We start from the raw sequence: 15,138 nt of genomic DNA on the forward strand, positions 1-15,138 counted from the left end.
ATGTATAGAATAATTTTACATATATATGTGTTTATAAGTGTGTATAAATATACAAAGAGAGAATACATAGATATGCGCACACCTATTTGGGTTTAATGATAACTATCTGTAGGGCAGGGGAATGGAGAAAAAAGGGAAAACATTTACATGATAATTTTATTGTATATTCTAAAGGAATAAGAAGTTGTGCATAATACAATTAGAGTTTTATGAGCAATCATCTTTTTAATAGTACTCTTATAGAAATGCTTGTTTTATTCTATAAATTAAAAATAAAATTAAAAAAATTCTTCTTGTAAAGCAGTCAATAGTTTGAGTGAAAATGCTCCATTATTATAAATAGTTATGTGGGGAGATGTGATTTTGATGGGCAGAAAGGTATAACAAAAGGCAGTATGCTAGAACAAAGAATTAAGGACTGGACTGCCAGAACCCAGCCTCCCAATCCACCTTAATCCTTTAAATCTTGGTGCAAACTGATGTATATGTATGAAAACCAGAGCATTATGAGAGTTGAAAAGAAGCTTATTAGCCTAGGTGCACCAAGTTCTTTTGCATTTTTGTTAAGTGGAATCTCCAATATGTTCTGAAGTAACATAGACTAATAATTAGGTATTTGAAAGGAAGTTTCTCATCTTAAATCAGATAAGAAATTAGGATCAAGGAATAGAGCCCAGTAGGGGGAAACAAAATTCAAAGAACAAACCAACTTTATCCTAAACCTTCTTCTGGATATGGATGTATATTCCTTGGTCATATCTGATAGAACTTAGTTCCCTTTTAAACCTGTAGTGGCTAAAAGTTACACTCCAGCAGATGGGAGCAGAGAGCCCATGCAGTAGATTTCTCAGCCAAAAAATATTTAGTGGCAGAGGCATCCAGCATTGCACGAATGTGGTATCCAGCATTGCACAAATGTGCTGAAAGAAATAGAGAACCCCAGGTTAGCTGAGAAAGCAATTCACCTGATAATATAGTCAAAGGACACTAGCAGCAATGTGCATCAAAAGTTTGAGTTGCCCTGGACAACAGGATACGCTGGCACCCTGGCCATATGCAAGACCTGTGTGTCTTGCAATACATGTTCCCTAATCAAATGTGTTCGTTATATACGCTTCCTCCCCAACTGGTACAGAAATAGAAGAGTATGCTCCGATGTGTCTAGGGGAAATATCTCTTGTCATTTATCTTGCTGTGTTGTTTAATTAAATGTCTTTTGCTTTGAACTATTGTGTCTTCTGGTTGACTGGTAAATGAAAAATGTCAGTGGGGGCTTATGAGCTATGGTTTAAGTGGCTGCTAATCCACACCCACCATAGACCTCAAATGGAGGGTAATGTTTGAGAAACAAGATCTGGGCTGTACACTTAACATTTGAAATTTTGATACTATGGGCTATAAATTTCCCAGTAGATTCAGAAAACCATAAACTAGGATGGTTATGCATACTGTCATCATCATACAGTATCAAGACATATAGCATTCCTTAGGAATATATAGCCATAGTGTAGAAAATCCAGAGCACCATCATAAGAAATTAATTTTCCTTCTATTCTCTTGCTATTGAAACTTATGTGTTACCTTCTCTCTCTCTCTCTCTCTCTCTTTCTCTCTCTCTCACACACACACACACACATACATACACAAACATACACATACACACACACACACACTTTCCCCTCAAATTCTACATAATTTGATAGTGGGTTTGTAGGTTGTTAATTTACTGGGAGATTTGTAATCCCTTGAGTAAGAAGATACACTAAATATAATAATCTTGCTCTGGCTGGGGCCAAAGTAATCAAAATGTAATTGCTGTAAATTTGCTCATTTCATACCTATGTTTGACTGAAAAGAGACAATAATTCAAGAAATAATGATCTGGAAGAAATGATCCCTTAAGCTGGACAGAGGCATGAAGAAAACAGATGCTTCTGGAGGCATTGTGGGTGCAGAAGGCAGGAGACAGGATGAAGTTTTGATAAAACAGCCACCTGACAACCCACTAAAACAGATAAAGCTTTGGAGAAGCAACTGGAGTGGAACTGTGTACAAAAGAGGGGTTTGAGAGATTATTTAGAGGTGAGTTGTCTGTAAAAACTCATATGCTACAGGTGCATTACTATTATGCATCCTGAGAGATGAAGTAGAGTGACATAGTTATTCTCAGAGTGATCATTTTATTGGGTAGCTGTCCAAAACAGAGAGGTAAAGCCTTTCCTTGCCAACTGGCTAAGAAGGTAGTGCTAATTGTAACCCTACCAATGAGTAGGGCTAGGCAAACTGAAGAGACAGTCAAGAATTCTTATAGTGTCATGAGGGAAAGAAGGAATCTGACTTGAAGCTCAGAAAGGAAGATATATAGATGGCATTTCACCCAGTCCAAGGTAGCAGTTTAGTCTAATGGGAACTAGGGCTAGCCTGTTCCAATGTCAGGATAAAAGCCAAGTAGATTAATTCTTATTGGTTTTTGAGGTTATTGGTTTTCTAGGCAATTAACAGTTTCATTAGAATTTACAATATAAAATATATATACACACACACACACATACATCTTTAAATATACATAATACATATACATATATAAACACAAAAGTATATATATATATATATATATATATATATATATACACATATGTGGCTGAGTACTTATTATATGTCTCTATGTCTATACATATATATCTACACATATACATATTTATGTATATATTTAAGTTATCAAGCATTTATTCCCTCAATGGAAAAAAAGGAAAAAAAAAAACTTGTAAAAATAATCATAATCAAGCAAAACAAATTCCCGTATTGGCCAAAAAATGTCCATCAACTTTTGTCTAAAGGGTAACATGCTTTATCATAAGTTCTCTCGAATCATAATTGATCATTGCATTGACCAGAGTTTTTATGTCTTTCAAAAGTGCTTAATTTTACAATGTTGATGTCATGCCTTCTGGAGCATCTTTGTCATAAACTGTTCAAAAATCAGTTGTCAACACCAAGTGCCTAGAACTGTAGAAGAGGACTCCTGATTAACTGTTTGTGATATTCCATCTCTCTGCTGTTTAATTTTGTCTGGGCTGTATCTTATTATTATGGATGCTTTCTCTCATCACTTCTGTCTCTTGGGATTCCTAGTACCAGTTTCAGCTCAAGTGCCACCTTCTACCTGGGGCCTTTCTTGGTCTTCATTATTGTCAGCAGCCTTACTTGAAATGACCCTACTATCTAATTATCTATCTATCTATCTCCTGCCTATCTATATCCATCCATAAATGTATATTAAATACTATATATATATATATATATATATATATATTTTACTTATTTTCATACACATTGTTTTCTCAAATAGAAAGTAAGTTCCTTGAGGGCAAGAACTATTTTCATTTCTATTTTTGCATGTTTAATACTGTACAAAGAGTAATTACTTAATAAGTCTTTGCTGTCTTGAACGGGGAGCAGGGAAAAGTCATTTATTGACTGCTTACTAGATAGATAGTGAAGTAAATAAAGTGCTAGATTTAAATTCAGAAAAAAATTAGTTTAAATTCCTGCCTCAGACATTCACTAGCTATATGCTCCTTAAAGCCTTAGTTTCCCTCTTTTGTAAAATGAGAAGGATATCCTTCTAGTTATAAATTTATCATTCTATGTTCCAGGTATTCTGTAGAACTGAAATAAAGAGAAGCTAAATAATTACCAGTATTTGAATTGCAGGTGAGTTACCTACCTTGTGTATTACAATGCTTACTAAAATGAAATTCCCTCCCATGATAGCAAAACCACTTGTGCTTTTTAAACAACTGTCTATGATTTCAGAAAAGCCTGGAAAAATTTACATGAATTGATGCTGACTGAAGTGAGCAGACTCAGGAAAACACATAAACAATAAATTTGTGTGATGATCAACTGTGATGGACTTGGCTCTTTTCAACAATGAGGTGATTCAAGGCAATTCCAATAGACTTGGAATGGAAAATCCACATTCAGAGAGAGATGACTATGGAAACTGAATGTGGATCAAAGCACAGTATTTTCACCTTTTTTCTCTTTCTTGTGATTTTTCCCTCTTTGCTTTGATTTTTCTTGTACAACATGACAAATATGGATATATCTTTAAAAGGATTGCACATATTTAATCAAATCAGCTTGCTGTTTTGTGGAAGGGGGAGGTAAGGGAAGAAGGGACAAAAATATGGAACACAAAGTCTTATAAAAATGAATGTTGAAAATTGTCTTTAGATGTATTTGGAAAAAATAAAATACTATTGAGAAAAAAAATCAATGAATATTTATTAAGTGCCAAAAAAATAAGCAGCTGCCTTAATGCACCATGTTACAGCCTATATGGTAGGTAAAAGGTAGATGCTTCAGTAGAATTTCAAAGAAGGAGGGGGTCATGGAGCCAGGAATATGGTTTCTGAAAGAGAAAACTTAGCCGAGAGGCAGGACAATGAGCCTTAAAGAAATTGCCCTGAACTGTGTTTCTCAATAGCCTGTCACTTCAGGACAAGAAAAAGTTATATAATAAGCTGGCAATAATGACAATCTTAAGAGTCCCTGATACTCTGGGGCTCTTAAATCTCTTCCCAGAATATCAAGCCAAAAGCAAATTGTCCCTTCCATTTTACTGTGTCAGTCATTTCCCCATACAAGGTCAAGGTTCCCACCCAGAAGTGCACCTGTACTGTGCTTCCTGAGCATCCTTCGTGAGTCTTTCTTTAAGAACAGTTAAATAGGAAGCAGTGATTTCAGCCAAGGGAGGAGGGAGAAGAGGAAGCAGCAGGGGAAAAAGTCATTTGGGAGTTCTTAACATCCTCAGCGGATTGAAGGAATCCACCTTTTGACCCTTTTAAAGTTAGAGCTGTGCAACATTCCAAAAAAACAGCAAATCACAGAACAAAAGGTTGACAGCACTTTTCCCTGTGGGATCATCATCTAGGCTTTTGGAGCTCCTGAGCAAGATTACTGTATTTTCTCATATGGGACCAAAACATCATAGATTTAATAACAGCCAGCATTTATACAATGCTTTAAGATTTGTAAAACCTTTACGAATATTATCTCATTTTATCCTCACAACTCCAAAAAGTAGGTGACATTATTATATCCCCACCTTACAGTTGAGGAAACTAAGATGAACGAAGGTTAAATGATTTGCCTCATACAGCTAAAAGTTGGATTTAAATTCAAGTCTGAGCTGGAGAAGGAAATGGCAGTGGAGAGTCAGACATGACTTAAAAGACTAAACAACAGCTTACTGACTCCAAAACTACTGTTCTATCCATTCCCCTACCCATCCACTCTAGTCATAATAATAACTGCTCACATTTATATAATGATTTAAGATTTGCAAAGTTCTTTATATGCATTATTTCATTTGTTCCTGAATGTCTTAGACTAGATGCGCATTAGATTTTCTTTTAGTTTTGTAGAGATCATCCTATTCTTTAGTTCTAATATGAAGAAATAGAGGCTGGTAGGGGGACTATTAGGACTGAATTAAAGTCTGAGAAAGTATTTACAGCTAGAGATAAAGTAGATGATTAAGGAATCTCAAATTCAGTTAACATGATGCTTCCTAGAAAAGTTATTCAGGCAACTACAGAAATTATTTCATTGTAAAAAAGGTATGTGAATTACTTATAATTAGCATATAAATTATATGCAAATAAAGCTTAAGTACTTTAGGGGCAGAGATGTCAAATTGGAAAAGTACCTGCAAGACTCTCTTAAACCAGATTAAAATGTAATTGGGAAATCCTTAACAAAATAAATAAGAATATGATACAACATTGCTCAGTCATGTCAAACTCTTCAAGATTCTGTTTGGGGTTTTCTTGGCAAAAACACTGGAGTAGTTTGCTGATTCCTTCTCCAGCTCATTTTACAGTTGAGAAAACTGAGGCAAACAGGTTAAATGACTTGCTTGGGGTCCCACAACTAGTGAGAGTCTAGGGTCACATTTGAACCAGATTCCAAGTCCAGTTCTCTATCTACTCCATAATACAATCCAGACAATGTTAGTTTGTGTTTTTCTAAGTCAGTCTGTAAGCTGCATGGATTTCTTTCTTTTTGGGTTTGATGCCCAAATTTGGAGATATTTGGGTTTGTTTAAGAGGTTAGTGTCTCATCCACAATAAGGCTCAATAAACACTTGGCTGATTGAGATGTTTATTTTTTTCAGTGTCTTCAACGATATTCCAATATCTTGAGAGGCAACTTCAGGACCAGGAAGACCTGTATTCAAATCCCATCTCTAAAATATGCTATGTGTAACTATGAACATATCACAGAGACAACTCTCAAGATGATAACTTGCAGAGAATGTGTCAACTGGCATTAATAGAAAGATTTCCCTCATTGAAAAGTCCTTTATATTGATAAAATCCAGTCTCTGTCTATCTCTATTCATTCCTATCTCCCATTGTTCAGTCCTTATCTTTATGATCTTATTTAGACCATCCATTTTCAATTCTCTAAACCAAGAAACCTTTGTGCTATGAGACCCCTTTGGCAGGCTGCTGTAGCTTTCTAAGAATAATGCTCATAAATGCATAAAATGAAATACGTTCACTTACAAAGGGAACCAATATTACTGAAATAATTATCAAAATTCTTTTTTTTTAAACTTCATGAATCCAAGGTTAAGAACCTTCAAATCAAAATGCTGGCAAAATTCAGATCCAGGACAACATATATGAATACTAGGCAGTATTAAATTTTGCTATTGAGGGCTATGGTTTTCTTAATTTTAATAATACCTCAAGGATGAAAAACTATTATGTTATAAGAAATGACAAGCAGGATGCTTTCAGAAAAGCCTGTAAAGACTTACATGAACTGATGCAAAATCAAATGAGCAGAACTAGGAGAACATTGTGCATAATTATAGCAGAATTGTATGATAAAGTACTGTGAATGACTTAACTAATCTCAGCAAAACAATGATCCAGGACTTTTTCTGAAGGATTTAAGATGAAAAATGCACATATCTCCAGGGAAGAATTGATGGTGTCTGAATACAGATTGAAACATACTTTTTGAAACTTTATTATTCTTGGGTTTTTTCTTTGTTTGTTTTGATCTGTTTTCCTCTGCAACAGGGCTAATATGGAAATGTTTTATAATTGCACATGTATAATCTATATAAAATTGCTTGCCTTCTCAAGGAAGGGGAAGGGGAACAGAAGAAGGGAAGGAATTTGGAATCCAAAATTATGAAAAATGAATGTTAAAAGTTTTGTTTACATGTATATTGAGGAAAATAAAAAATGACTTAAAAATAATACTCACGGGAGATAAATAATTTGGAACTTCTTGGTGACTAAAACACACTGAAGACTGATCGTAGGATATTTCATTCTCATTTAGCAGAAGGAATGCTAGATTTATTATCTACTATTTCTTGGGGTTAGCAAAAATTTAAGGGAGAAAATGGTCAATACACATTAAGAGGAATGGTTTACATCCCGGCCATATTTTTTCACACTCATCCATTTTGATATTAAGACAGCTGTTTCCAGAGAAAGAAATAGCTTCCCATGAGGGCAGTGGTTTGATCCCAAGGAATGTCTGATCAACCAATCAGAAGATCAGAAGATGGATATATAGCACATCATTAAATATATATAACTCAAAAATATTTGCAGAATATAGGTTGACTATTTTTCCCTATCATCTATCAATCATCTATCTATCTATCTATCTACCTATCTATCTTATATATATATATATATATATATATATATATATATATATACATATATCTATCTATCTATATATATATATATATATATATATCCACAAATCATCTGTTTGTTTTCTGGTCAGGACGTGTAATTTTTTTTGATTTGGATATTCCATCAAAATTCAGGTAAGCAACTCCTTGGTAGCTTATCTTCTTAGAGAATTGGCCAAGGGACTAAAAAGTTTAGTTACCTGTCTAAGGTCATGTAATCAGTACCTGTCAATGGCAGGACTTGAATCCAGGTTTTCCTGCCTCCAAATCTAGCAATCCACCCATAATATACCCCACTACTACTCAATGCAATGTATAGGGAAGGATTTTTTCTTTCCTTTTTTAGCAGAGAATAATTGTCTTTCTTTATGAATTTTTCAAGAAGAAATTCTGTAAGAAAAGATACTGTTGTTCATATAATTGGCTTTCTTGTTGCTCCTCCCATACAACACTCCATCTCCAGTCTCCATACTTTTGTACTGTCTTCCATCCCTGAAATGCCATCCCCCCTATAATTTGTCTTTCAAAAATCACTAAATTCCTTCAGGACAGCTCAAATGTTAGCTTCTACAGGATTCTTCCTTCTTTTTACACAGCTGTTAGTTCATGGGTCTCTTTCTAACCATGTTCTCTTCCCTCATTAAAATAGTAGCTCCTTGAGAACAGGGACTATTTTTTTTTCTATGTTCAGCACTTGGACAGTGCCTAGCACATAGTAAGTTTGGAATGGATGCCTGCCAATTTGTTGATTGGTTTTCTCTCTCCCTTATACTTCCCAACTTGGATAAATTCTGCTTATACTGCTAATGATCTAAACCTAAAGAAAATGTGTAGGTTCAGACCAGAAAGCTATGGCTATATTTTAGAACTAAGACAAATTTCTTGCCAAGGTGGATGGAAACTAGTTGCAGGCAGAGGGAAATGAACCCCAATGAGCAATAAACTGAAGGATCCCATGTCTCCAACTTGAATTTATATGTGTTCTGATCCATAAAATATGAGTAGCCACTGTTTCCTTATCCTCCCTTAGGAACTGCTAAGGGCCGGCACTGAAGCAAATGGCCATATCATAGATGCTCCAGGGGTTGGTTTCTCACCATGATATCTACCCTTCTCACCTAAAATAGAGTCCTGCTTCCAACCCCTATTCTGCAATAGAGCTGGGATGGGAAAAAAGAAGAAAAAAATGAGTTATTGAATAAGTGCTGTGGGAAAATGCACCAGATTATTTCAAGCCCTTCCTTCCTCTTGTAGCTTCTATTTCAAAAGATCAATGACTTTGTCAGTGTGGGGTGGTCCTTCTTGGCTGTAATAGCCAGTTTCATGAGGTACTATGCCCCTTAATCCCATAGCATCTGGTAGCATCTTTTTGGTGATATGCCTGAAATATTCATTAACTGGTCATGTGTGGGACGCATATGTGTCAGAGGCAGGACAGCAATCCATGTCTTCCTGACTTTGATATATGCTGCCTCAACTTTATTCTTTTTAATAGGATGTCTAAATACCCTGTCATCATCTACTGCTTAGCACCATATTTAGCACACAATGTTTATTGATTGGCTGACCCAAATTTAACTAATCTCTCCTTCCTTAGGCAACTATTTGGCACAGTAGGTAGAACTTGGGTCCTGGAGTTAAGAAGATGTGAATTCAAATCTGACATTTATGAATTGTGTGATTCTGGGCAAGTTACTCTGTCTACCTCAGTTTCCAAATATGTAATATAGGGATAATAATGGCACTAACTTCCCAGAGTTATTGTGAGGATTAAATGATATAATTTTTGTAAAGTACTTTGCCAACCTTAGAAAACATTGTACAAATGATAGCTATTATTATTGTTGTTGTTAATAAATAAAAATATCTTTACAATAGAAGGAAATATGATTGGCTCCTGCTAATGCTTAAATCACATAGCGATCAGACTCATGGTATCATCTTTTGTTAGATCCAAGTGTCTCCTGGGCACACTCAAGTCACAGCACCTAGCTAAAACCGCCTCTTAATCAGAAGAGCTGATGAACTGAACCCCAGGATTCACACAAAAAAATCTTCCCTATTGTTATGTGAATTTAAGTCATCACAGCAGACACACAATATAGAAACCTTTCTAAGCTTAGCTGGATCTAATTATGCTTCTTGTCCTCTCTCTGTGTCAGAAGGAAAAGAAATTAGGCACCTAGCAAGTCTCAAATCCTGAAATTTCTAGTAGTAGCAAGGAGATTTAAGTTGTTAAGAGATAGCTTTGGGCAAATAAGGGGCAATGTGATCATATTACAGTAAGATACAGAACTAGAGTTAGGAAGACCTGGGTCAAAATTGACATTTACTGGTTATGAGACTTTGGAAAGTCACATCACTCAATAGATTTTTTTAATCTGTAATATGGGAATAATACAATGGTTATTTAATAAGATAATTGTAATGATCAAATGTAAATTGATCTATATATGGAATTATTCCTGCTGTTTTTTCTTGGGGAACACCACTGCTAAAAGAATAGACCTACCCAAAGGAAGTTTGTGATTCTGCTTTAGCAAAATTGCATTGACTGGTAGAAAGCACTCTGTTTTATTGCAGATTTCAATATAAATTGTTTCATTTGTGGCAGCCCTTTTTGTAGTTTCAAGAAACTAGAAACCTGAAAGCCTTAATTCAATATTATATATTATATTTATGCCACAGTTGAAGAAGCAATAGATATTGATGAAGGTCGAGGGTGGGAATCAAAGGATCTGGAAGATAACCTTAAGAATCAAATTTTGTAGCCTATGGGATATATAAACTGTGATAATTAACACCAGAGTTTTATTTAATCCCAAGAATCTGGCTGAACACATCCAAATAAATAATATGAATCTAAATGTATTTGAGCAAAAACACCAGAAAAGCAAAATTCCAAAATCTCTTTTTAGTTTTATTATTTATTGTAAACAGACTATTTTCTATTACTTCAACTTTGTAAAATATGAGAAATTTCTAAGAGTATAAAAGTAGAAGAACATCACCAGGGCTAGGGTGGAGGGAATATTAATTTGGAGACTTTTGCGGGGAAGACAAATATAACTGTGGTGACCAGGTGTTGCCATCTGTATCCTTGGCTAATGCATTATGTCAACAAGACTTGAGTTTGCCCATTTAATTCCCTAACAGCCTGCTGTGTGCATTTGCTGAAACCCAAAAGCATCCCTAATCTCATGATTTACATCTTGATTAGGTATCAGAAGACACGGAAATGTATGTACATCTGCACAAAGTTAAAAAGACCAAGATGAAGATTAGCTGTGATCCCCCTACTTCTAAGAGAGAAATAGCATAATGAGAGATTTGTTTATTAAATAGCACCTTATTAAAACTCACTGGGTGATGTTGATGGTAATATTTATGATGATGATAAGGGTTCATTTTTACACAGGGACTTTCCTCATCACAATCCTATGAGTAAGCAAGGCACACTGGAAAGATAAATCACTGGTTCTGAGTTCAAGGGATTTGGATTCAAATTTCACTTCTGTTGATTACTATCTTGTGACTTTGGGCAAGATGCTTACATTTCCTCAGCCAAAGAGCTGATTGGTCCTGGAACTAGGAAGACTTAAGTTCAAACTTTGCCTCAGACACTTATTAGATGTGGGACCAAAGGCAAGTCAATTAACCTCTGTCTGCCTATGTCAAATCTCTGTCTAACCCATCTGTAAATAGAGATAATAACAGCACCTACCTCACAAGACTGTTGTATGAGTCAAATAGATAATATTTGTGGGGGGGTTTTGGATGAAATGTTTACTTTTTTAAAAAAATTATTGAAGCTTTTTATTTTCAAAACATATGCAGGATATTTTTTCACCATTGACCCTTGCAAAACTTTATGTTCTAATTTCCCCTCTTCTCCTTACCCCCTTCTCTAGATGGAGGGTAATCCAATACATGTTAAATATGATAAATATATATGTAAATCCAATATAGGCATACATATTGATACAATTATCATGCTGTACAAGAAAAAATCAGATCAAAAAGGAAAAAATGAGAAACAAAATAAAATGCAAGCAAACAACAACAAAAAGAGTGAGAATGCTATGTTGGGATCCACCCTCAGTTCCCACAGTCTTCTCTCTGGGTATAGATAGCTCTCTTCATCACAAGATCATTGGAACTGGCACCAATCATCTTATTATTGAAGAGTGCCATGTCCATCAGAATTGGTCATCATATAATGCTGCTGTTGCCTTGTACAATGTTCTCCTGGTTCTGCTCATTTCACTTAGCATCAGTTCATGCAAGTCTCTCCAGGTCTCTCTGAAATCATCCTATTGGTCATTTTTTACAGAACAATAATATTCTATAACATTCATATACCATAACTTTTTCATCCCTTCCCCAACTTATGGGCATTCACTCGGTTTCCAGTTTCTTGCCACCACAAAAAGGGCTGCCACAAATGAAATGTTTACATTTATATTGAAATCTGCATTGAAACAGAGTGTTTTCTACCAGTCAATGCAACTTTGCCAAAGTAGAATCACAAACTTCCTGTGAATAGGTCCGCTCAGTTAGCAGCAGTGTTCCCCAAGAAGGAACATCAGGAAGAAGCCAGGAAATCTCTTAAAAAATCTTCTTCCTTGGTGGCCCCATCTCAATTCTCCCACATACATCCATACAGATTTAAAAGCTTGGACATGAGATAATATTGTAAAGTGCTTAGCACATAGTTGGTGTTTAATAAATGTTTTTACCTTTTCCTTCCCTGTAAAAGAAGAGTGTTAAAGTAGGCCATTACTATGTATTTGAAATAGGCAATAAAAATATTAGTATCTCTCTTCTATAAATGAAGAAAATGTGGATTTTCTCTTTTTTATGGATAAGGGATTTAGGCATCAGAGAAATTAAATGACCTGTCCACAGGAGCACAGAAGGCTGGAGGCAGAATTCATACTTAGATACTCAAGTCTTTCCTATCTCCTACTCTTTGATCTACTAAATTGTTTATTGATTATCTAAAAATCCAGGATAATTCAAAAACAGAACTAGACCTCCAATCCAGTCTCAGAACTAATCAAATCTGAACTTCACAAGTTGGAATAAGAATCACATTCATTTTGGGGGATGAAGGATGATACATAGTGTGAGGGTTTATCATGGCTGTAAAGTACAATGCTCGGTATAGCACCATAGGAGAAATGCTGCATTTAGAAGCAGAGAACTTGGGTTCTGATTTCCTTTCCATCACTTTATCTAAGGCAACTTGGCTGAATTACTTCAAGTATATGGGACCCAGTCTTCTCATATATAAAATGAGGGGACTGAATAAGAGAACATTTCCGTTTCCTTTGATTATTTTTTTATTTATAAAGAAATGGCAGTGGAATATTACATTCTCTTAAGTGTGAATCAACCAGTGGAAATGTCTTCATCACTATTAGTAGTTTTATTGATGATGCTTTTACTTATCATTGTAGTAAAAGTCTTTGTTTTTTTCAATATACTAATTGAAGCTTTTCTCTTTTTTGTTTTGTCTATTAGGCATAATAAATGCTTTTCCCCAAAACGTGTCCCATAGCAATTAAGAAATCTTTAATATAATAAGCAAACTGATTCATACACACTGTCCACGAATTTCCTTCTCCCTGGAGGAATCAAAAGTTGATACTTAATGCATGTTATTAATAACTCCTGATTCAAAGGCTGTTTCACCATAATTTTTTTGTGAGAGGTTAAGGTTCGTTTGCAGACTCCTAGTCCCCAGGCAAACAAATACTGAACCCTCATGAAGGATGTTCATCTTTCCTGAGGTACTAAAGAACTCACCAAAGCTCTGTAAGTATCCCCTTGGGGCAGGACTAGACTTTGCTTGCTGAAATGATAGTGTTATTACTGCTAGTTAAAAGGGATATTGTAGCTAACTGGATGAAAATAAAAATTCCCCAAAAGCCACTGCTTGCTAATGGATGACCTAAGTAACATAAGAGAAGTCTATGCATATTTTTGTATAACAAACAGCATTAAATTGGGATTTTCAGTATGAACAGATATTTAATTATTTAATAACAAATCTCTCCTCTTTGGTTTTTGTTGGAATGATATTAATTTGACTACCATGAAGTGACAGAGAGATAGATAATATCCACTATAGTAAAAATGCTTGTGTTGGGTTTTGTTTTTATCATCATGGTCAGAGGGGTGTGTGTGTGTGTGTGTGTGTGTGTGTGTGTGCCTGCCTTTGTATTTGCTCTCACATGACATGACATTTGCCTTGGATGTTAATACCAAGGAAGTCAAAACAAATACTTATGTGCCCATATATTGAGACTCTTCCTGGATTTATACACTTAGAAGAAAAGAGGAGCTCCTGAATGTCCTCTCAGGCTGCTGACTGGGAAATGCCAAAAAAATAACTATTCTAACATAATATGTTATTAAAAATTTAATTTTTACTTTTCCTGTGGTTTCCTAATACTGAATACACAAACACACACACATATATAGAAGAAAAAAAGAGAAAAATAAATGGTTCTCAAGAAGAAAATGAAAGACACATAATTTGTGGAATAATAAAATGGAAAAAAGGAAAAAAGAGAAAATTAACATTGCAAGGGGTCTGGGAGAAAAGAGAAATAAAGAACCCAGTGAACTCTGCAGTATGTTTACTTATTTTTTTTCCTTTCCAATTCCTTAGAGAAAGGCTGGACTGCTGGTAAATGTGAAATGTCGGGCCCATTGTAATCCCCAAGTCTCTGTGATGCCATATTGTTATGTAATCAGAAATATAGCCAACGACCACAATAGCTCATGTTTTGTAAACCTTAAAGTGCTCTGGGCACATCAGGTATTATTCTAAAGAAGTAGACATATCTTCTGGCACAAAAGATGGGCCCCCAAGGAAGAGTGTATTAGTTAAGGTAAAAGGGATTATAAGAAACTACCCTCTTCTCCAGCTCTTATAGTCATTTCTGAGGCTTCAGAAAGGAGTTGAGGCTAAAGTCACATATTTCTAGATTTCTACATGGTTTCATTCAATACCTAGACTCTTAATCCTAGACATGAACTTTCCTGTGAATCAGATAATACATAAACATATTTTTTTAGTCTAGCAAAGTAAGAGAGACAAAAAGATGAATCACTAATTCCTTTCAATGTTATTTCTCCTACTCTCATCCCTATGTCATCAGACACAAGAGAGGTAAAAAAAAAAAAAACAACTTTGGGAGACCTTATAAAAATAGCCCAAACTATTTTTCTTGCTTTTGCAAATAGGAAAAATTGCAGAGTCCTATTTTTATAAAGGGAGAGTTAATAAATATTGACTGGCAAGAAGGTACAACATTTTTCAATGTTCTCCAAAGAAATATGCTAAAATATCTGCAATGTTTCATGGATTTTTTTCCCCTTCAATTTCT

Source organism: Sarcophilus harrisii, chromosome 5 (assembly GCF_902635505.1).
Source record: "Sarcophilus harrisii chromosome 5, mSarHar1.11, whole genome shotgun sequence".
In the NCBI taxonomy this organism is placed as follows: domain Eukaryota; kingdom Metazoa; phylum Chordata; class Mammalia; order Dasyuromorphia; family Dasyuridae; genus Sarcophilus; species Sarcophilus harrisii.